The sequence below is a fragment of the Ooceraea biroi genome, chromosome 5, assembly GCF_003672135.1.
Source record: "Ooceraea biroi isolate clonal line C1 chromosome 5, Obir_v5.4, whole genome shotgun sequence".
NCBI lineage: Eukaryota > Metazoa > Arthropoda > Insecta > Hymenoptera > Formicidae > Ooceraea > Ooceraea biroi.
In genome coordinates, this window is record NC_039510.1 from 7,443,138 (window position 1) to 7,458,370 (window position 15,233).

Genomic DNA, 15,233 nt, shown 5'->3' on the forward strand with positions numbered 1-15,233 from the left:
TAGAAATTGATCGGTTCAATCGTTATTGCCATCCAAAAATTCCAGTTACTCGCAACTCGTTGACTCGCGTAAATGATTCACGTCCGGTCTCGCGCTGCGCTTATACTTGGCGCGAGACACTACCGTGTCTCTTAATATATACGGTCTGTCCCAAAAGTATCCGACTTCTGCGTATATCTTTGTCCTTGGGCATCCTATTGTGGGAAATAGGTATTCAGTATTTAGGGTGGACCTTTAGGAGTACCCCCACCAAGCAGCACGACCCAACAGCTGTTCAATCAGCAACAGTACGCAGTTGTGTGAGTGTTGAAACCTCCGAGCGTCGCATTTCACAATGACTGAGCGAGTGATTGCAAAATTCGTTCCACGAGTGCTCATGCAAAATCAAAAGGATTTTCGAGTTAAAGTTTGCCGAAGACATCCTGGAATCCATCAACAAAAATGATTCTGAGTTAAAAGGATTACTACTGACGATGAAACATTCTCTGTTCGGTCATTGTGAAATGCGACGCTCCGAATTTTCGACGCTCACATAACTGCGTACCGTTGCCGACTGAACAGCTGTTGGGAGGAGCGTCCCGTTTGGCCACGTTGATATTGACCACAGTCCCGATTGACCACGTGCCGATTGACCACGTTGATTTTGGCCACGGTACCGATTGACCACGTTGATATTGGCCACAGTCCCGATTGACCACACATTGAAAATCAGAAATCAGAACGGGCGTATCCCGTTTGCACACGGAACGATTGCACACCGCACGATTGCACACGTAATATTGCACACGTTGTATTACACACAGCACGATTGTACACCGCACGATCGGACCACCGCACGATTGCACACGCACATTGCACGATTGGATACCGCACTATTAGACACTGCACGATTGGACACCAATTTACAATCGATGATATTCAATAAGAGCCAGCGCACATATGTTCAAAGAGGTCTGTTTTTGACTTCATGTCATTGAACCTATGTGGAATCGAACCGATGACTTGACAGTGTTTGCGTGGGGCGGGTAATGCAAGTGGAAGGGCTTCGCCTTTGGCGAAGCACCTTCCACCTGCGCCCCCGCCGAAACAAATATAAAGAAACTTCAGGGGACCTACCCCGCCAGCGGTGGACCTCGCGTGGAATGTTCAAGGTACGAACCTCGTTGAACCTATGCGGAATCATTTACTGATCATTAAAAATTTTTCGTTCATACAGTTTTATTAAACAATCGTGCAGTGTCTAATAGTGCGGTGTCCAATCGTGCAATGTGCGTGTGCAATCGTGCGGTGTACAATCGTGCTGTGTGCAATAGAACAATGTGCAATACAACGTGTGCAATATTACGTGTGCAATCGTGCGGTGTGCAATCGTTCCGTGTACAAATAGAGGTCACCCCATAAAACACATACATGTTTCTGATTTCCAATGTGTGGTTAATCGGGACCGTCACCAACATCAACGTGGTCAATCAGGACCGTGATCAATCGGGACCGTGGCCATTATGAACGTGGTCAATCGGGACCGTGGTCATTATCAACGTGGTCAAGCGGGACCGTGGCCATTATCAACGTAGTCAATCGGGACTGTGGTCAATCGGGACCGTGGTCAATCGGGACCGTGGCCAAACGGGTGCCACTCCTGTTGGGTCATGCAGCTTGGTCGGGATACTCCTTAAGGTCCCCGCTCAATACTAAATGCCTGTTTTCCACAATAGGATGCCCACGGACAAAGATGTACGCAGAGGTTGGATACTTTTGGGACAGACTTCGTATTTGGCACTGGTTACATCGTAACGCGAACGGTCTCCAGAGAGGAAAGAGCTGTTTTCGCTTTTCCGCTCCTTTTATTATTGCCCCTCCTATGGAGACTTGACCGTATCGGAATGACAACACATGGTGTTATCGTGATGAATAGCGTTATGGTCTAGCTTTGCAAACATCTAGCGCAATAGCGTGTTAAATCGACCAAATTTCAACGATTGACTACAGATGAGTGGAACTCTTACTTTTGTATACTTCTTAGCGATTAGACACATTGGTAAATCTACTATAGCGAACATCTCGTCGATGACTGACCTTGACATATATTGTCAAGATCAATGTCCTGAGTAATTTTCAAAAGATTTTAGTTGGCCATCATTGTTTATTAAAAAGTTATTAACAAAAGAAGTTTAATGCTTTTGCACGCATTTTTAGCTGTCCACGCGAAAGAAGGAGTTATATGTTGAGTTAGGTTAGTTTAAGTTAGTTTAGGTTAGATTTTTGTGGGCAGGGGCTGCAGGGTAGAAGCTCCGCAGGCGAAATCCCTCGCCCACCCACACTGCATAAAAAACTGGAATTTGCAAATCTATAAAAGATCTATGCATATGAATACAGGAGATGTGAAGCTCCTCCTCTTGCACTCCCCGCAAAAATCTAACCTAAACTAATCTAATCTAAGCTAACTCAACTGCCAACGCGAAGACTGTAAAATCATGGTAATCACATGGGTGATATTAGATGAGTGGAATAGAGTGATAAATATAGACCTCGTTTAGGGCTATAAACACGAAAAGAAGCGGATGGGGACGAACGTCGCGTCGCTTTGCGTGGAAAGTCGAAAACATAGATTTCATAAAATGTAGAATTGTAAAACTGATTTTACACTCTTCGCGTTAACGGGTAATGTAGGCGAAGTCCTTCCCCCACCCACATTTCCTCTATTCATATGTATAGATCTTGTATAGAATTGCAAACTCCAATGTTTTATGTGGGAGTGATGCACTTGGACACAGTACAATTGGACACCGTTCATTTGGACACGGAAACTTGTACACGGTTCAATTGGACACCGTACAGTTAGACACAGTAATTTTAGATACAGTAGCATTTGGACACAAAAAATATTAATCTTTTACACCGTTTATTTGTACACAGAAAAGTTGTACACCATTCAGTTGTACACGGAAAAGGTATACACCGTCCAGTTGTACACTGTTCAGTTGTACACATAAAAGTTGTACATCGTTGTACATCGTTCGCTTGCACACCGTTTGATTGTATATGTTACGGGCAAAGTCCGCAAGGTGTACAGAGTCGGCATTGCCCAACGCTGCTGGGCAAAGCCCGCTGAAATGGTTGATTAGCTGACATTGCCCGGTTTTATGTGGGCAAAGTTGGCACTGCCCATCCAGTGATGGGCAATGTCGGCAACTATTATTTCTTTGCAGGATTGTCCCGATTGCGCACATTAAGCATCGGACACCAAGAAATTTTTCGATCGGACACATTTCCGAACGGACACAGTTTTCATCGGACACAGTTCCGATCGGACAGTTTTCATCGGACACAGTTCCGATCAGACACAGATTCTATCGGACACATACAGTTTCCATCGGACACAGTTCTGATCGGACACAGATTCTATCGAACACATACAGTTTCCATCGGACACAGTTCCAATCGGACACAGTTTCCATCGGACACATTCTCTATCAGACACAGTTTCGATCGGACACATTTATTACCAAAATATGTTTAATGATTAGTAAATGATTCCGCATGACTTCGATGGGGTCCGTGTCTTGGACATTCCACGCCAATCGGGGTCCACCTCAGGCGGGGTAGCCTCCCTGAAGTTTATTTATATTTTTTTCGGCGGGGGTGCAGGTGGAGGGGTTCGCCTTCGCCTTCGGCGAACTCCTCCACCTGCATTACCCGCCTCACGCGAACACTGTTGAATCATCGGTACGATTCCACATGGGTTCAAGGAGGTCTATATTTTTGACTTTTCACGTCGTTGAACCAGAGTCGTACCAATTATTCGATAGTGTTAGCGTGGTGCGGGTAATGCAGCTGGTGGGTGTGTCCGATCGAAACTGTCCGATCAGAAAATATCTTCGTGTCCGATAAGTAATGTGCGCAATCGGGACTCACTCTTTCTTTGCGAACTTTGCCCGGTTTTATTGGACATAGTTGACATTACTAAAGTACTACAAAAGTAAGTAATCTGCAAAAGGTTTTAGCCGGCAGTCATTGTTAATTACAAAATTGTTAACAAACAATGTTTAATGATTAGTAAGTGATTCCGTATGAGTTCGACGAGGTCCGTGTCTTGGACATTCCACGCCAATCGGGGTTCACGGCGGGCGAGGTTGTTCCCTTGAAGTTTGTTTACATTTTTTTGGCGGGGGTGCAGATGGAGGGTGCTTAGCCAAAGGCGAAATCCCTCTATCTGCATTACCCGTTGCGACGCCGAAAATCAACGACGTTCGCGACCGCGTAACTAGCCCACGTTCCGCCGTGATCGTGGGGAGCCACGGGGGAATTAGAAGCCTAATTGGATGGTCGGTGAGGATCAATCCACGGTACAATTCGGGACTGAAAGTATTGGGTGCCAGGTGCGCGAGCGCACCACTCAAAAGTCGACACGAACGATATTGCAAATGATAGCTCCGCGGTGAGCAATAGCGGGCGAGGATCGTGTGTTATGAGAGCCTGGAGAGGAGAAAGTCAATATAGAGTCCAATAATGTAACAAGTAAATATATTTGATAGAATGGTAACAAGTAAATATAATTGAGAATTGGCAGTAACGATCACACGAAATCAAAGTAAATACCATAAACACAAGAAATCAGATACGTAGATATGGTACGGAATGTAACCACGCGGGAAATCGGTCTTTTATATCTTGGTGATTATCACGCACACGACGCCGATTCTGGAGACGCGATCGCGTCGGCGTCGAGATCTCGCGGATCGGTCGTGACGCTAAACCCCGAACGATATCGACAGGGTGGACAATTCCCGGAAAGCACACACGAGACGCAATCTTGACTGTGAACGCAATTCCCGCAAAGAGTTACTGTACGCAACAACTTTACCGCGAACGCAATTCCGTCAACGACGCAAGACGATAGATATGAGCGTTCATTTCGGTTACGGTAATAGTTATCGTTTGCGTGGAGCAACGATAACTATTACCGTAACCGAAATGACAAGACGAATCTCGCAACTATTTTTTACCGTAACCGAAATGACGCATTCCGGTACACGAGATCCTTATTGGACGCAATACGCCAGAGATCTTTAGGTACGCGGTATACAATAGATCGATACAGTACGCGAGACACCCGAAAACGAGACGAAACGAAAGTGCATACAATACGAAAGGTACGCGATACAATGCACGCGATACTCTATAAAACGATACAAATTGACTGGAGCCCGCGAATCCCGAGTGGGAGGATATAAGCACTCCGGTACTCAACACCTTGCGGTGGCTCGGTACGTTCGGGAGTGTACGGAATTATAGCATTGTCGCGGTACGGTTTCCGGAGCCGACGGGCCTCGATAACGTGCCTCCGGCAGGTTAGATCTCGATTTTTAGATTTCTACCGAGGCTCGAGGTGCCGCCTTGGCCGGGAACGGAAATGATGAAGTCGCGGAGTGAGGTTCTTACAATTTCGGGTGCTCGTCCCGCGTCGTCCTGATCTCGAGTCGAAAGGGCCTCGGAGTCGCTCCGTATTACACGCTAGCCGGGCTCGCAGTGCTGATCGCGGAGCGCGCCGGGAGGGCCTTATCAGACCGCGCATCGATCTGCGCATTATATCGATTCGGTGGCGATAGATCCGTGATTCGGCCGCTAATTCGGCTTATCCGCAACCCCTCTGGTGACGATCCTTATAATCCTTCTTGCATCGCTCCTTCCCGTCTCTACTACCAGTAGTTCTCTGCCAGGGCGGTCAGACTCCGACAGGGACGAGGCGGAAAGATCCTCCACCCGCTCTGGCCAGCGGGCCCGCCTCGGTATCCGGGAACAGCGGCTTGCAGTTATGCTGGCGAGCAGATACTCTGCTCGGTACTCCGAGGGTGCGGTAGTTTGGAGCTGTGCTCCGGTATTGCTGAGAGTCCGCTAGGACTCGGCTCCTCCCGGGCTCCCGATACTCGCTTCCAGTCAGGCGCAGGACTTTCTCTCATGCTGTCCTTCGCTCCTCCGTGGCTGCCATTCTCCCTGCTGACTGTATCCTCACTCGGCTACTCTACGCTATTCCGCTCGTAATCCTTCTGTAAAAACGAAAAGAACGCGGCGGATCGCTCCCCCTCAGGTGGAGGGAGCGACTCCGATAAATCCCCCCCTCGGTCGAGCAATGCCCTTGTGATGAACGCCAAAACGTCACGTCACACCGTCCCACGCACACACTGTCGAGTCATCGATACGATTCCACATGGGTTCAAAGAGGTCTATGTTATTGACTTTTCACGTCGTTGAACCAATGTAGAATCGTATCTATGTGTACAACTGAACGGTGTACACACTTAATTTCTTTCGTGTCCAATTGCTTCTGCGTCTAAAAGTACTGTGTCCAAATGCACGGTGTCCAATTGAACCTTGTACAACTTTTCTGTGTACAGCTGAACGGTGTACAACTTTTCTGTGTACAGCTGAATGGTGTACAACTTTTCTGTGCACAACTGAACGGTGTACAAATGTCCTGTGTACAACTAAATGGTGTACAACTTTTCTGTGTACAAATAAACGGTGTAAAAGATTAAGATCTTTTGTGTCCAAATGCTACTGTATCTAAAATTACTGTGTCTAACTGCACAGTGTCCAATTGAACCGTGTAGAAGTTTCCGTATCCAAATGAACTGTGTCCATTTGCACGATGTCCAATTGTACTATGTCCAAGTGAAGGCGACTCTTTTATGTCATGTGGGCGGGGGATGGGCGGAACCCCTCTTAAAACTTAACTTCCGTTGAATTGCCAATATTTTATATTTGGTATTTATATACATATGTAGAGGAATATATCACTAAAATTTCAGCTCGCTAGCTCATGGAAGCCTTTCGGAAGTACAGCCTTCTCCTCGAATGCTTTATTACGCATGATAGGGTTAGCGTTCCGAAATTCATTGAAAAGTCACTACGTTTCGAAATACTGCGCTCGGAACGAAACATGTGTAGAAAGGTAGCCCCGCACTTTTTGAATTTCATTTTTTTTCTCAATTGTACTAGGTTGTGCTACGTTTGTGCCAATTTGTGCCGGAAACCTCTATTCACTAATTTGAAGCATTTTTCAGAAAAAATAAAAAACCCAACTTGGTGCTAGTCCCGCACTTTTTGAATTTTTAAGTTTCAAAAATTGTGCTGCATTATTGTACTACGTTTGTGTAATTTGTGCCGCAAATAAATTAAAAACTTCAACCACAATCGAAAAAATAACAAATTTTCATTAGCTGCGCACTTTTTCGCGTTCAAGCTCAATTTTTTTCCTAACTAGGCATTAACTTGTGCCGCGTTGTCGTTGAAAAGCATTTTGATATCGTTCCGTTTCGATAAAAAATTTCACAAAGATGAATACAAAAAGTCTATATAAATCACACTGCATCGCAAACATTAAATTTCTGCAAGTTGTGATGTCTTCTTATGTTAAGTATAAAGTAAAGCAAATGATAGAAATTCCGATAACTATAGGATCAATAAAAATTCATGAAAAAGGGGTGAGGTTGAAAAATTTAAGACTAGAACCCGATTTATGACGCTTGAAAAAGGTGCAAGTTTAGGATTTTTTATGAACACAAAATAAAGTCCATCTTTCTGAAACTTTCAGGGTTATTTATTGTAAATTCCAACAATAGGAAAAAAGTGCTAATATTTTAGTGATTGTATCGATCAAATCTGACAATCCTCTCGATGTTCAGAAGTTCAAATACTCGTGTGAGACGTAAAAACTTTCTAATTTCCTGCGCGCCAACGGGACTTGTTAAAGTGACTTTTAATACACAGTTAGGTAAAAGTTCAGAAAAGGGAGCCCCTTCCAATGACCTTGATCTTGACATATGTTGTTAAGGTCACCCTCTTGAGTGATCTTCAAGAGGTTTTAGCCGTCGCTCGTTGTTCATTAAAAAGTTATAAATAAAAGAAGTTTGAAAAATGTGCGAGTTAAAATTAGTAGTTAAGACGTAATATATGGAGATCTACATATGTCGAAGCAGTACACCTAAGTATACACTTTCCCAGCATATTCAAAGATTTTCAACGATTTAATAAATTTGAAAAGTATATGCTGGGTATATATAGGAGTTATTTATGATATAGTAGTTATTTTGAATATTAAAAGCCATAAACAACGAATATGCATATGACCGAAGGTAGGAAAGTCATTAAAGAAGTGAATCGTTAATATATAGAATAGTTTCTTTTAATATAAGTACAAATTATTCTTCACTTTAACCAACAGCACAAAAAGTTAAATACAAAGTATTCTCTGCTTTAACCTAACCTAACCTAATCCGATTCTATTTTCCGAAACTGGAGCCCAGAACACATACGCTTCGCTCCTCTCCGCCAAGGGTAGGTTAGGTTAGGTTAGGTTAGGTTGAGTTTCTGCAAATTTATCCTATGAATAATAATATTGCTGAATAAAGTATATGAATCTGAAATATTTATTATTTTTCTTTGTTACTTTGTCCTTCTTTTGTTAATAACTTCTTAACAAACAACGAGCGACGGGTGAAACCTTCAGCGTGCTACTCGGGGAAGTGACCTTTGTATTATATGTCAAATTCAAGTCTTTACTTCGTGTGAAAAGTCGGAAATCCATACAAAACCACTGAACTTATTTTGTTAATAACTTTTTAACAAACAACGAACAACGGCTAAAACCTCTTGAAGGTCACTCAGGAGAGTGACCTTGACAACATATGTCAAGGTCAAGGTCATTGGAGGCGGCAGTAGTCGAGTTGGTTAAGACGCCCGCACAGTATGAGGAAAGTCCCAGGTTCGAACACTGGCTGGGGCAGTGTTGCCAGAAATGGCACTCTTACAGCACGCGGTAGTATGTGGGAATGGTTTCGCGACGATCGCACGACGCTCCAACAGTCCGTGTCACACGATCGTCACGAAACCATACCTGCTCCATCCCCACCACATACTACCGCGTGCTGTAAGAGTACCATTTCTGGCACCACTGGCTGGGGTAACATTTTTCGCAGCGAATATAATTTATTCTAATAGAACTATTCGATTCTAATTTAGTGAGATTGTTTTCTGGCAAAATAAGAATAATAACTGTGTATTAAAAAGTCACTCTAACAAATCCAGAGTATTTGAACATCTGAACATCAAGATGATTGCTAGATTTGATCGATACAATCACTAAAATATTAGCAATTTTAATGATTTGCTGACGAAGTAATAATATCTATAGCGTTAATAGGAAAAATATTTTTATTAAAAAATAATGATATTAATATTATTTATTATAATGTTTATAATGGTGCCTCGTAGCCAGAGTTGCAACTTGGCGGGCAATGTGGAGCCTGTAATTCTTGCCTGAATCAAAAGAACCAAATATATTATTAATTTTCATATAATTTTAGGGTCCCATTTGCCTACATTCCCAATAGCCTGCAGCTTCGTTTGCTTACAACGTTTTGCCGACAGCTCCGATTGTCTACAAGCGCTATTACACACATGTAACAATTAAAAATACGAATGTACATTTGCGCACATGACGTTATTGCGCACATACATATTGCACACATGACTTTTTATGTACTTGGCGTCGCGACGCTACCGCGTCACTTGATATAGCATTTATAGCATACACCATATAACATCTCTCTCTCTCCCTCTCTCTCCCCTCCCCCTTCCCGCCCCCACCCCACACACCCCTCCCCACACACCTCTCCCCACACCCCTCCCCTTCCCCACCCCTCTCCCCTCTCTCCCCCTCTCACTCCCCCCTGTCTGGTGGACGTGTGTCACATCGCTTCGTAAAGGTGATAGTTTTTACGGTGGTTCGAGAGGTTTTATGTGTACGAGTGTTCACATAGGTAACGACATAGATCATGAGTCAGATGTGTCATCTAGTCGGAATATGCTGATTTATAAGTAAGAGACGTGAATTTTCACATAGGATTCAGATGCTCACGAGCGTTAGGTGTCCGTAAAAGTGCCAACGTGTATACGTCGGCGCGGACGCTGAATTAACTAATTTGTGGACGCAGTTGTTGTCTACCGATAACGGTATCGGTCGATAATCCCGAAATGAATGAAACTGAATATCCGAAGTATCGCTGTTCGGCATGTAAGAAGGAAGTGAAAAACCTGGTACTGCGGTGCAGGCCGTGTGGGAAGTTTTTGTTCCATCCTGGATACGTAATTAAGCACAGGATTTATAAGGGCAGTAAAATAGTAAAGTGTGAAGGACCATTTGAGGAGATTGCGATTGTGAAAATGAAGAAGACATCTGCATCGAGCAGTGGTAGGAAAAGACTTGGATCGACAGGATCGACAGGATCAGCTAATACGTCGGGATATAAACAACCGCTTATGGACGCGAAAATTGACTGGTTAGTCGAAACAGTGAAGGAAATGAAAGATGAAGTAGCATGTAAAAATGAAATCACGTCGATGATTAAACACATTATTCAAGAGGAACTGGAAACCTTTAAACGGGAACTGGAAATGGTGAAGAGGAATATGCAAGAAAAAATAATGGAGAGTGGACAAAAAGCTATAGTGAATCAGTAAAAGATAAGAAGAAAGAGAGCATATTAATTGTCAAACCAAAAACGGAACAAAAGAGTGAAACTACCAAGCAATTGGTAAAAGAAAAAGTAGATATAAAAAATCTAGCAGTAGGAATAACCAAACTTACAAAAGGAAGTAAAGGATCAGTATGAGAGTGGTGCACTTGGACACAGAACAATTGGACACCGTGCAAATGGACATCGTTCATTTGGACGCCGAAACTTGTACACGTTTCAATTGGACATCGTGCATTTGGACACAGTAAAGGTGTACACCGGTCAGTTGTACACAGAAAGTCGTACACCGGTCAGTTGTACACAGAAAGTCGTACACCGTTCGGTTATACACAGAAAGATGTACACCGCTCAGTTGTACACAGAAAGTCGTACACCGTTCAGTTGTATACAGAAAGTTGTACACAGGAAAGTTGTACACAGAAAGTTGTACACAGGGAAGTTGTACACCGAAAAGTTGTACACCGGAAAGTTGTACACAGAAAGTTGTACACCGTCAGTTGTACACCAAAACTTGTACATGGTTCCGTAATTATTAAGAATACGAGCATCACCTCAAATATCGATGAATTTATACTCAATCGACGCGTTTTCGTCCAAAACGAAAGAATTTGGCAGAGAAAATCGTCGCTCTGTCCCGTGAAGCGAGATATTAATTGTCAAAGTTGGTGACTCTTCAGGTTAGGATATCTGTCATACCGGCGAAATGTAGCGACACGAGCATCCTCTGTGGTCACCTGCGCATGCTGAGAGTATATGAAGCGAGATTCCACGCAAAGCAAAGTTCTGCATTGTAACTTCCACGTAGTACTTTTGATCACCCCAAAGTTTTGTTAGTTTATTATGTGAAAGAGTACTAGGAGACGGGCTTCGCCCTCGTGCTCTTCCACCCAAGCATATACTTTCCCAGTATAAAAAATTAATAATATTAAAATAAGAAAGTTTCTACTGGGAAAGTACATACTTGGGTAGAAGAGCACAAAGAGACGGGCTCCGCCCGTCGGTATGACAGATATCCTAACCTGAAGAGTCACCAACTTTGACAATTAATATCTCGCTTCACGGGACAGAGCGACGATTTTCTCTGCCAGATTCTTTCGTTTTGGACGAAAACGCGTCGATTGAGTATAAATTCATCGATATTTGAGGTGATGCTCGTATTCTTAATAATTACGGAACCATGTACAAGTTTTGGTGTACAACTGACGGTGTACAACTTTCTGTGTACAACTGACGGTGTACAACTTTCTGTGTACAACTTTTCGGTGTACAACTTTCCTGTGTACAACTTTCTGTGTACAACTGAACGATGTGCGACTTTCTGTGTACAACTGAGCGGTGTACGTCTTTTTGTGTACAACCGAACGGTGTATGACTTTCTGTGTACAACTGACCGGTGTACAACTTTCTGTGTACAACTGAGCGGTGTACGTCTTTCTGTGTACAACCGAACGGTGTATGACTTTCTGTGTACAACTTTTCTATGTACAACTGAATGGTGTACAACTTTACTGTGTCCAAATACACGGCGTCCAATTCAACCGTGTACAAGTTTCGGTGTCCAAATGAACGGTGTCCATTTGCACGGTGTCCAATTGTACTGTGTCCAAGTGGAGGCGACTCATCAGTATTATTCTTGGATGCGAGAGTGAGAGAGAGATAAAAAAGCTGAAGGATACAGTATGTGAGAAGTTGGGTGAAGACTTCGAGATCATGGAACTAAAGAAGATAAAACTGAGGATAAAAATTATAAATGTTGGTGAAGAAGAAATGAAGTTGAAGGATGAAAACTTGATAGATACGATCAAGAAGCAGAATAACATGGATGGGAGAAATCAAGGATCTTACATAAGAGTAGTGAAGACAATTGTTAAAGGAAGGAAAGAAGATAATACGCGAACTAGAGGAGAAAGAAAAGAGGAAGGCTCGTTAATTATTGAGGTAGATGAAGTGACCCATGAAGTACTACTGAGGAGAGAGAAGTTAAATATAGGATGAAGGAAATGTCCTATATTTGATCATGTCAGTGTTAAAAGATGTTTTAAGTGCTAGGGTTAGTATCATATTGCCAAAAATTGTACACGGCAGGACACATGCCATAATTGTGCAGGAAATCACAAAGCAAGTGAATGTAAGGCAACTAAGAAGAGATGTGTGAACTGTATGTACAAGATTAAAACGTACAATCTAAAAATAAATGATGAGCATGATGCGTTGAATATGGAATGTCCGACGTTCATCAGAGTATTAAAGGAAGAAAAAAAGAGAACTGGTTGGTCTTTTACTAAATAGCAACTACGGAAAGAGTTACTTGTGTACTTAAATGCTCAAAGTATGATGGCGCATAAAGAAAAGATTCAAGACCAGATTATGAAGAGAATAAATCCGGCGCTCTTAGCATTATCGAAAATCAGACTGATACCAGACATTGAAGATAGTGAGATGAACGTGCCGGGTTATAGTGTTGTTAGTTGTGACGCGGAAAATAGGAACACGGGAGGAGTTATGTTATATATAAGAAACGATATCAAATACGAAGTAATATTAAAGGAAAAAATATGTGGGATGGTATCGAAAGTGGGATAAAGATGACAAGAATCCTTGATGATCCACACAAGAATTTACTGAGATATGGTACAATAAAATAGAAGAACGTAATGTAACAACTGGCTTGCGCGTAACATGTCTTGACTCGCTCGTTGCCAGATCTCGACTCCCTTCGCGCTACTCACGCCGTTGCGTGGTCGCCCGCGGAAACAAAATAACATAAATCGTCAAACGCATATCAAACTGAACGCGATCACCGCGCTATCAAAACAAAACTAAATTTACAACGTCGCGTTTCCAAAAACTAAAACAATCTTCTTGCCATTCTACAAATAATATGTAACTGTTGGTGTATAGCGATAGAAGTGAGAGATAGTGCGTACAAAGACGTGTTTTTGGAGGATACCACTCACCGAGTGCGTCAGATGATGATTTTATAAGATTTTTAGAGGATATAGTAGCAGATATAGTAGACCTATTGGTAATGAAAAGAAAATGTATAATGATAGGGGACTTTAATATAGATTTAATGACAGACTCGTTTTATGCGAAGAAGCTAAGAACAGAAATGTCATGTTTAGGTATGAAACAATATATTGATAAACCAACAACACTTATAAAAGATAATAAAACATTGATAAATTTAGTTTTTGCTAATATTAAGGTGAATTGTAAAGTACATGATAAGCCTAAAATAACAGATATTCGTGGATAAGCGTTGAATTTAATATAAACAACGAAGGTGGAAAATATAGGGAATTTATTAGTAGGGATTATAGTAAATTTCATATCGGCGACTTTTTAAAAGCAGTAGAAGAAAAAATAGATCATAGAGATGATTTAGATGTAAACATTAGAGCAGAAAAATTTGTTCAGAACATGGTAAACGCATTAGATATGGCTGCACCAAAGAAGAAATTTTTAATTCCAAAGATATGAGAAGGGAAAAAATGGTATTCGGATGATATAAGAATAGCTACAAATAAAAGAGATGAAGTATATAGTAGAGCGATGCATACGGGTAGTGAATAAGATTGGTTACAATTTAAGGTGGAAAGAAATGCAGTAGTTAAAATGATTAGGAAGAAGAAGAAAGATTATTACGAAAATATGATAGATAATAATAAAAATGACCCTGTAATGATATGGAAAACATTGAAACAAGTAATAAGAGGAGAAAATACGGGTGTAAAAGAAATAAATAATATAGATTTTGAAATATTAGAAAATATAGGGGAATGTACTTTAGCAGATAAATTTAATTTATATTATATACAAAGTATTGATAGTATAATTAAGTCTATAAGAAGAGAGGATAACAAAAATCATAGAATTATTTATAGAAAATAAGGGAATTATAGAGAATTTTGAACCGATAGATGCACATAAGTGCAGCGAATTGTTGAATTTGCCACGTAAGTAAGGAACGGATGAAGGAATAACTAGTGATATATTGAAAGCAAGTTTTTATGTGATAAAGGAGGAATTGGTGAAAGTAATAAATGATTCATTAAGTAAGGGTATATGTCTGAAAGGATGGAAAATATCCACAATTATACCGATTCCGAAGGTAGAAAAACCAAATAAAGCAAGTGAATATAGACCAATAAATATTTTGCCAATTTATGAGAAAGTATTAGAATTAGTAGTAAAAGAACAGATAGAAATGTATTTACAAATTAATGACATTATAACAGAACATCAATCGGGTTTTAGGAAAAACCATTCTTGTGAGACAGCAATACAAACGGTGATCGATGATTGGAAATTGTTAATCAGTGAAGGAGAAATTGTAGGATTAATAGTTTTAGATTTAAAACGGGCATTCGAGGGTAGATAGAGAAAGATTGGTAGAGAAATTATATCAATATGGAATAAGAGGGATGGTATTAGAATGGTTAAGATCATATTAAGCGGTAAAACGCACCAAGTTAGATTTAACAATCAATGGTCAAAACGAATGACAGAGTACGGAGTCCCACAAGGATCGGTACTAGGACCTTTGTTATTTTTGTTATATATAAATGGTATTCATAGTTTTTAACTCGCGTACACTGGCAACTATCGGATGGTCAGATAAGATTGTTTCCAATTTTTTATTAATAATAGTAACTACAAAGTTACTCACTCTAGAAATCTATGCAGCTACGC